The sequence below is a fragment of the Panthera pardus genome, unplaced genomic scaffold (genome assembly GCF_024362965.1).
Source record: "Panthera pardus isolate Hobbes unplaced genomic scaffold, ASM2436296v1 HiC_scaffold_19, whole genome shotgun sequence".
Lineage (NCBI taxonomy): Eukaryota > Metazoa > Chordata > Mammalia > Carnivora > Felidae > Panthera > Panthera pardus.
This window is the reverse complement of record NW_026526754.1, coordinates 26,195,231-26,205,081: the sequence shown is the minus strand read 5'-3', so window position 1 is coordinate 26,205,081 and position 9,851 is coordinate 26,195,231. Positions and strand designations below refer to the sequence as shown.

At 46.0% G+C, this 9,851-nt stretch overlaps 1 long non-coding RNA gene across 1 annotated transcript; it reads left to right on the top strand.

Annotated features, from left to right (window-relative positions):
* Positions 1-4,444: 4,444 nt before the first annotated feature.
* Positions 4,445-9,561, top strand: LOC128778208 (uncharacterized). Its single transcript, XR_008423626.1, has 4 exons — positions 4,445-5,325; positions 6,366-6,611; positions 6,755-7,957; positions 9,450-9,561. It is a non-coding gene; the product is annotated as an uncharacterized LOC128778208 (long non-coding RNA).
* Positions 9,562-9,851: the final 290 nt, after the last annotated feature.

Below are 9,851 nucleotides of genomic sequence, written 5' to 3'. Positions count from 1 at the left end.
TGTGTCCTCAATGTCTACTGTGTTCTTATCTCTATGTCAGTGGTTTCACTCTTCTACTCATTTCACAACTCCAGTGAGTATCCTTATGATCATTGCTTTAAATTCTGTATCAGGTATGTTACTTATATCTCTTTGGCTTAGATCTCTGGCTGTGGCTTTGACTAGGTCTTTCACTGTGGATATACATCTCTGTGTCTCCATTTTGTCTCTCTGCCTCTCAACACAGAGAAATAAAGTCAACTGTGCCTTCTGATCTTGAAATTAATGACGTTATGAAGAAGAGGTCCTGGAGTCCTCAGTAGTGCACGTCTCCATTTATAGGACCTGGACCTTCAGGAGGATATCATATGGGTATTGCCCACAGCCTGCTGTCGTGTCTGGGTTACTTTTCCTTTCAGTGCAGGTGTCTGCACTGATTTCGTGCCTGTTGTGGGCTGTGATAGCTCTCAGTGGTGTTAGTGGGACCCAGGCAGGCCAGCTGTGGGGAGTTAAGCCCGCTAGGTAACTTGGGAGCAGGGCAGGAGTGTTAGCAAAATTGCACAGGGCGACTAGTCCTATGCCAGGTTTCCCGATGTCCTTTGGTGGCTGGGGGCTGTGGAAGCTAGGGGCTTGAGGATATGCACAGAGTGTGTCGGTGCCTGGGGACATGTGGCTGGGTGAGGTGCAGATGTGCACAGCATGCTGTGGCAGCTCTGCATGCAGCTTGTCGGACAGGATACCCTTGTGGTTTTAAGAATGATTGCCCTGAGACCAGCAGGCTTGGTGTGGTGAGTCCCCCAGTGAACCCTTGGGACTGGCGCACTGCTAACAGGTTAGGTAGCAGGAGTCTGTGCAGCCTCAGCCTCTGGTGGGTGCTTCTATACTTTTCTGGGAGGCTGGGGGAGAAGAATGATGCCTGTGAGCTCCCTCATTGTTGGAGAAGTCCTCCAACACACTCAGGAATCAGCATGAATACATCTGTCTCCTGTGGCCTCGGCATTGTGTAAATGCCATGTTTACGTTGCCTCTGTACACAGGCAGGGACCTGGCTATCACTTATCCTCCTGGATCACCCAGTGCTGGGTCAGCTGACCTCCAAAGCTCCATGATCTAAACTCAAGGGAATTCAGCCCCTCTGGGTTTTAATGCCTAATGTAATGGAGATTAGTCTTCCCTGTGTCAGCTCCCTGGTGTGAGGGCTCACTTTCTCTGTCCATTCTGCAGGCAGCCAGCCTCCACCTTTCTGACCTTCCTAACCTTTCTGATGCAGCTTCTCTCTACTTAGGTGTGGAGTTTGTTCTGCCAGTCTTTGGATCATTCTCTGGTTCATGGACTTGGATGTGGAAGTTATGTAGTTGAAAAAATGGGGCAGGGTGAGCTTAGGGTCTGCTTACTCTGCTCTTATTAATTTTTTAAATGTCTTATTATTTTGGAGTTTTGAGACATGGGCAGACTCATATCAGCCATGGACTTCAGGATTAGAAAGGAACGTTCCCACATTTGCTTCTAGTATTCTGTGTTTTGAAACTCTCTTTAATGAGGTATAATTTACATATAACAAATAGGCCAAGTTAAAGGGTATAATTTGATGAGACTTGGTCTCATGGGTAGAGCACCATGAAGTCATATGGTTTCTCTTTAAACCTTAAACCATGATCCTGTTGTGTCTAGCGCTAATGTTGCTTTTGAAGTAAGGACTACTTTTTTTTTTAACATTTTCAGATATTGCCCAGGTGTCTGAATGCCTGTACTGGGGTACCTACCTCCTTTTCTGATAGACTGTGTTCCCATAAGTATTGCAGTCGGTCTACCTTTGGACTTTATCCTGTGTTGTATCTTTCAGTCTGTTCACTTAATTTTGTTGTAGTACTTTAATGCTGAGGGACTCATAATTGGATTGATTTTCACTAAATAGTACGAGCTGCAGTTCAAATCATGACAGAAAGCATGTGCTTCCTGTGTTAGGTACTCAAGAGCAAGGCAGATATCCTGGGCAATTGAGCCGAGAATGTCACTCTGTCTTTTTTCCAGACCTCTTCCCCTCCCTGGGAGACAAGAATCTCCTTTTGGACACACAGAAATGTAGGTGAAGTCAGCAGAGAAAAGTCCCTTCTCCTCTCTTCCCTTTGTCTCTCAAACTCCCTGTCGCTACCTTATGCCTGTCCCTTTCCCGGACTCAATCCCCCAGGCCCACTGCTCCACTCCAGCCATGTGCTCTGGCCATCGCTTAGTGAGGAAACTACAGGAGGATTATGTAGTTCATGGGTCTGATCAAGAAATCTCTGCTCCTCAGAGTCCTCCTACACGTGGTGCTATCTGTGGAGACCTGGCATCCTGGATGTGGGTCTGACCCTCACTCCTCTCCACAGTCACTGCTGGTCCCTCATCCTTCTCCACCATCAGAACTCAGCCATTTCCTAAGGACAGATACCTGTATATCTGACCCCAAGGCACCATGGAGTCAGGGGATATTTACAAAATAAATGAGCATAAGCACCCCATCAATCTAGATATAGAAAGTTCCCATCACCCCAGAAAACTACCTTGGCCTCCCCTGCACAAAGGGTGATCTTGCTTCTATCCTTCATTACCACCATTTCTGCAAGTGTCACCTGTGTGTACAGGAACCCCACTGTATGCACTCGATGGGGAGTGAGAGTAGATGGTCCTAGAAGCAGACATTGACACAGAGACAAGACGAGGAAAGGTGGATTAGGGGACAGTAGGAAGGACAAAGTGGAGGGGACAGGATGGTCAGGGAAAGCACTCAGGTAGATCTGACACCTTCTTAAAATGTATATATAATCACCATAGTCTGTCACCGTGCACAGTCCTGTTCAAATTTCAAAAGAGTTGTCCTATAAGGCAAAGAGATTTTGGTTTATTTCCCTCTGATCTTATGTTTTCCTACATGCATTCTGTCTTCTGTAGTTTATCTGTGGCTGTGGCCTCAGATGAACACTTTAGTGTGTGGCTGCATCTGTGAGATTATGTGTAATAGAAAATGATTGTCTTCAGATCTAGGTCTCTGAATGTACACATTCTCATAATTATCTTTTCATTGTGTGGCAGGGCCCGAATTCTAATAGAAAAACGAAGGACATTGTCTTATTTTTTAAAACAGTGATTCCCACCCTGGGCTGAGTTGTTAACAGTCTTAGTTTAATGAACTCCCGTGACTATCTTTTTTGGAGGATCATTGTGTGGAGATATCTTAATTGAAACTGTGAGAAGCGTGAGGGGACACTTCCCAGAGATTTTGCAGATGCTTTATGCACTGAATGTCTTCTTTTTCTCTTGTTCTTAGAAACACATATTACCCCTGTTTTCACAGGTAACACAGCTGAGGCTCTGTGTAGGTCCCACTGAGAACTGGTATTAGGGCTGAGACAGCAGGAACACAGGCAAAGCGTCATAATATTGTGAGAGAAGTTTGAGGAGATGCAAAGCTGTAGTCAGGGTGATGACAGGGGTCCAGCAGTGGTGGCATCTGGCCAGCCCTGAATTGTAGGATGACTCAGCTGATCTAGACCCTGTCTCCACTTTTAGTCTGAGGGATATGAACTTGGGCATACAGCATTTTCATAAGACCAAGTTAAATTCCCCATATCTCCAGGGCTCTTTTCCCCCCACAAATATCCAGAACCTTCAGGAAAATCCAGGGAGACAAGAATCTTTTTAGGTGATTACCTGCGTGCACTTTGGCAACACACTGACATTTTGGAGATGAACGCTGCATTGTGCACTGAGAGCGGTCTCACATAGCAGCTCCGTGTGGACCTCACACTCCCTGCTCAGGCTGTGGCCAGGAATGACCTCCAGCTGCATCTCACTGACCCCAACACCCTCCCCTCTGCACCTCCTCAAACTCTGCTTACTGTGCTCAACTTCCCTTCTATTCCTGTATGATTCAAGGGTCCCCCTGTTTTGCACTGGATCCTTCACTGGTGTTTCCATTTTGGTGATCACAAGGTCTGCATCATTTAATGAATGTCCCTCTTTCACACAGGACACCTGATACTCTAAAAGTTAGGGGGTGCACCTCATTCATTACAGAACCCAAAACATTGTGTCTCCAACATACGCACCAGTACCGCTGATACATCTGCTTTTGTGTAAAAAATCCTCTTTCATTTGACAAGAGAAACGTATAGCTCACTGTATTACAGGGACATGACACCGCCCATTGTATGTATGTCCTGAGAAACTCAAGACATGCTACAGTGTCCTCAGGCAGTTTGTAGTTGGATTCCCAAGACTCACAACCGTCTCTACATCATTGCCACAAAGTCAATCATGAAGAAGATGAATATACTTTACCAGCCACTCATCCAGGTCAGGTCATCTTAACAAATAGAGTAGGTGGAGGAGGGGGATGTGGCCTATAGCCCATGACTGGTGGTGAAGGGTGGTCCACTGGGTACAGCCTGCAAGGCAATCCTGGGGAAGGACCAGGACTCTTGCATACAAAATAGCCTGGGGAAAAGAAATGAGAGGTACGTTCATAGGACAGAACAGAGCACCAACACCAGCAAAAAGCAGAAACCCAAAGAAGCAGTGCTCATATCCTACTAGCTTCCCCACCACCAGGTTCCAAGAGGGCAGCATCAGCACCAAAATCTCTACCCATAATTTGGGTTCCACTTACAGCTTTGAGGTGAGGAATGGATGTGATTGGGATAAACTAGTGTCCCCACGTGTCTGCAAACGTAGAAACAGCAAGGGCCCTTTTCCTAGAAGATTTATAGGCTGAATACTAAATTAGCAAAGTAGCATATTCCAGATAGGAAGGCAACTATGTCCAGGATCACACTCCACCCTTCATCCCCTCCACCACAGAGGCTGTTTATTGTGTCTGTGAAGAACTACAGAATGAGAAGGAATGACAAAGCCAGTGTCCACACATGGAATCATAGCCCTCGTGGCTCAAAGTTCTACCTCTAAGCCCCTGCCTGTGTCCAAACTACTGTCCCGACAATGGGGTCTCCTCCTCTCTGGAAGTGCTATCCATGGGCACAGAGACATATGGGGAGATGGGGATCCTGAGGGCCTGTAGAGGACCTGGGAAAGCATGTTCTTAGAGAAACAGGTAGCCTATACATGTTAGTTGGGTTCAGCTAATTTATTTTACTTCGGAGGTACTTCTCAGCTTAAGTGCAGTACACTTTGCAGGGTAATTGTGTCCTCTGGAAAAATGAGCTGAAATTCTAAAAGACAAAATTAACACAAGTGCACTTTGATGTCTGGTGTAAGTTTCCATGTTTTAGCTGTACCTGTGACACAGGACACGAGAGAACGTGCTCATGTGAACACAAGTGAAGGACACCGTGGGGACCTGCCACACAGGTAATTTTGGATTTTTTTCTATTCACAACTTAAGTTTCGGTGCATGTTTTCTATCACAAACATGCCACCTCTTATAGTTCAGAGTGTTTGTGCCCAGGGCACACCTGAAGGGATTCTGGACAGCATGTTTACCAAAATGCTGATGGGTATGAAATTTACTTTGTCTAAGACCATTCTAAAGGACACATACAAAAATATAAGTTGGAGTGAAGGCAGTTCGCATTTTCAAGTTGTAAGGATACCCACAGATTTTTCTGAGCATGTTAAAACCCTCAATAGAAGGAAACAGGAGAGGAAGAAGCAGCAAGAGCAATGATTCCACATTGAGGAGATCCACGAAGAATGAGGCAAGGTAGGAGACTTCCAAGTGGAGTGTGGTGTCATCCTCCTTGATTTATTCCAGGAACACATTAGAAAAGCCCTATGGTCCCCACCTTTAGGCACACTTAGCTGCTCAAGTTACCACAAACAGATGGTAGCTGGGAAACAGGGAAGCCCGTAGACTCGGTGGTAAAGGTTTTGCATTTGGGAAAAAAAAACAAAAACAGCAGACATACCATACGACACACAAACCAGAGACAATGGCAGGAGAGTGTCCTGTACAGAAAGATGTGGCGGTCTGTAAAGACTTAGAACTGAAAATGGCCACAGCATTTACTTTGTGCTTCTTGGCAGAGCCAGTGTCAATGTCACTCTTGGTTGTGACACCTACTTCTGGACCTGCAAAAAGCTCTAGAAGGGATGGAGGTTTATTCTGACTTGAGTAGACTGTTTGGAGGTCAAAAACAAATCAAAAAACCCTCCCCTCATACTTCTGACAACTTAAACTCTTTGCCCCAGTGAGATCCCAAGTTACATGCACAGGGTGTCCCACATGCCTCCGGTGATACCCAAGAATAACTTGAAGAACCATCCCTTATAACTTGATGAAGACTCCTAATAGCCCTGATTCAGATGTATTCACCACTCATCGAACAACTATGGATGGCTGGGGGCACAACTAGATGGACATATGTTACATTGTGCCTCATGCCTCACAGATCCCAGCAAGTGGACTGTGTACAGGGCATTTCTGCTGAAGCGCTATGTCTGCTTTTCTGCATACGGCCCCATTCCTTTTCCACAAGAGATGCCTGTACCAACCCATGGTGGGGGAAAGGACAAAGATGAGATCCTGAGCAACTTGAGGAATATGGTAATGGCAGCAGACACATTCCCCTTGCATCACAATGGTGTGTGGTACCGCCTCTGCACCTTGGCCCAAGACCTAACAGCAACAAAATAAGGTGAGTGTGCTTTACAAGTCAACTCCTAGTGCTCAGATCATCTTACCAAGTGTTGCAGGTGGAGGGGTTCCGGGTGGCCTCAGGGCCACTAAGGTTCAGGAGGTGGATGTGCCTAATAGTCCATGGGGGTGGGGCGTCTCCAGGGTAGGGCATGCAGAATCGTCCAGTTAACGGAGGAGGTCCCCAGGATCCAGACTGCCCTGCAGAACAGAAGTGACAGCTACATCCATATGCCAGACAAGAGAACAAATACCAAAAGCAGCTGTAACCCAGAGAAGAATGTGTCAGCACCTGCCACCTTCTCTACCACCAGGATCCAAGAGAGTAGCATCAGTACCTGAAAACTCTGTCCCTGCCACTGGATGCCACCACACATCACTGCCCATGTCTGCGGAAGTAAAATGGCAAGGGTCCTGTCCTAGAGGGTTAACAGAAGTAATTACAGACTAATGAAGTAGCATTCTCCAGACAGGCAGCCATCCATGTCCAGGTTCACCCTAGATCCCTCCTCTATGGTGACTCCAGATGCTCTGCTTTTGGTATATTAAGAACACAAAAGAATGAGTGGGAATAAATGGATCATATTTTGCTCATGGAATCACAGCCACTCCTGGCAAAAAGTTCTGCAGCTGGACCCTCACTGTGCATCCTCTGCTCCTCTCCCTGAGAAAGGAGTCTTCCCTCTCAAAGTGTTGTCAAAGGCCTCTGAGACCTCTGGGGAGTGGAGGATGCCTGGTATCTTGCAGGGGAATGAGAGTCTTCTGTGAAGAACGAGTTACTTGTGCTGAATGTCTACAAAGCTCAGATGTGTTCACCTTAATTCATAGGGAATTCTGACTTTAAGCATACTACAGGACACAGAGTAATTATGTGCAATGGAAAAAAAGAGGGAGAAATTCACATAACAGATTTCATGCATGTGTTTTGGTATAAAACTGGTATGTGTCATGAGACTATATCAGCTCTAACAGTGACTGGGGACACAACCAGAAACTGCTCATAGAAACACAATTGAAGGACACAGTGTTCAAATTGTTTTTACCTAAGGTATAGCTGGAGGATTCCAGACAAGTCATTTACCAACAAAGACAGAAAGGTGATGAGTGATGACATTGGCTTTCTCTATGACCACTCTAAATGGCACAGGGCACATAATAAAAAGTTGGAGTCATGATGTCGTTTCTAACAGGTTCATCTAGCCAGAATCAAGAAAGGAAGACACAGCAGCCACACTGTTCCCACAGAGGTGAGGTCTGGAAGGGATCACCCAGGCCGGGAGACCTCTGTTTGGAGTGTGCAGTCATCCTCCTCTCATTATTTCCTGAAACTCATGGAAAAACCTTAAGGTACTCAGTCTCTAAGCGCTTTTGGCTTCTAAACTTACTACAGAAAGCTGACAGACTAAAAATTGAGAAGCCTGTGGGCTCCTGGGTTATGAGTGTGCATTTGGAAAAGAAAGAACAAACAGACATATCACACAACACGCAAAACGAGACAAGGCCAGGAGAGCGTGCTATACATAAAGATGAGGGTTTCCCAAAAGAGTTACAACTGAGAATGGACCCAGCATTTACCTTGTCCTTGTCTGCATTCTTGGTACAGAGCCTCTGTAACCCACAGAGGTTTCAGCAGTTTCTCGATCTACTAAAGACCCTAGAAGGGACAGAGGTTTATTCTGCTTTTAGAGGACTGTGCGGAATGAAAACAATCCCTCAACTCATTCCTCAAATATCTTAAACTTTTCCCTACAGTCAGGTCCCTGACCAGAGGCAGAGGGTATCCCAAATGTCTCAGGTGACCCCCGAGGATAAGGGGGAGAACCATCCTCTCACCTTGATAAAGACCTCACGGTGCCCTAGTTCATGTTGTTTCATAATTAATCACATAACTGTGGACAGGTCAGGCACAACTAGCAATTTAGAATTCACCAGTAAAACAGTTTTCTCAGTATACATCATGGGAAATCACGATTCCATTACAGATCAAGAATTAATCTGAGGATGCTTGGATTCAGCATCCGACTCTTAATTTTGGCTCAGGTCACGATCTCACAGCTTGTGAATTCAAGCCCAACGTTGGGTTCCTCACTGACAGTGTGGCGCCTGCTTGGCATGCTTGGCGTCTCTCAAAATAAATAAACTTAACAAAAAAGAATAACATTGAGAATACTGGTTTGGTGTATATCCTCAATGAGTCCTCAAGAAGGGTGCATTTCTTCAGGCTTCAGGCAAATTGTTCAATCTCCCAGCTTATCTACAAGCTGCCTTCCACATGAAAGCAGTTAGTATATAAGGAAAGACTAATTTGACACTATTGAGAAAAGGAAAACTGTCAGAAGTTAGCAGTGAAGCTGCAGAGTTGCACTGATACCATCAGAGGACTAAGCTAAGCTTTATGGAACTTGAATTGAGGGATGTATGGCTACAGTTCCCAAAACAAACAAAAAGAAAGACTGTTAAAACTAGTGAATAAATTAACTTCTCCTCAAATAAACTAAAGTCTTCACATTGTGTCCGGGTGGGAGGAAGGTTTCCAGGCTCTTCAGACAGGGGGATGCTAGAGGAGGTGGGAGGGTCACCGTCAGAGGAGGGGCATGAGCTCCACCAGTCACAGGGACAAGTGCCTCACTGACTGCGGCAGCAGAGGAGAACACCCTTCTGTCACCCCTTCAGACCACCTGCCGTCCTTAGTGCGTGTGATTCTTTCCAGACCACACAATGATCACACACAGGAACAGGCTGCACAGCAGAAATTAGACTGCGGCACATCACAACGTGCTCCTTACCTCTCCTTGGAGGGTTCTTGCCGTGATTGGCTTCTGCCTCGTGTATCCCTCAGGCAGCCTCTTTGCTTCCATCCCTTCCAGTCTTGGATACAGAAAAATAATGGACTTCTATAAGAGTTGCAACACCACGTCGTCTACTAGACAACAAACAGTGCAGGCGTCATCCCTGGAAACACCCATAAAAACGCAAGTCAAATGACCACACCTGTATTTCAAGTAAGCGACCTCCCTGCCCTGCTCCACCATCTCCCTCTCCCAAATCTGAGTCTTGATCTGGGGGAGAAAAAACACATCCACTTTCAGTCAGAAGGTGGTGCCAGACTGTGCACCAAACAAAGAGGAGGAAACAAGAAAACACTTACCTAGTTGTCCTGAGCATTCTTCTCATGAACTGAAGCTGAAAAAGCCAACAATGAAAAGCCCGTGGTCAGGGATTCCAAGGGCCACTACACTCA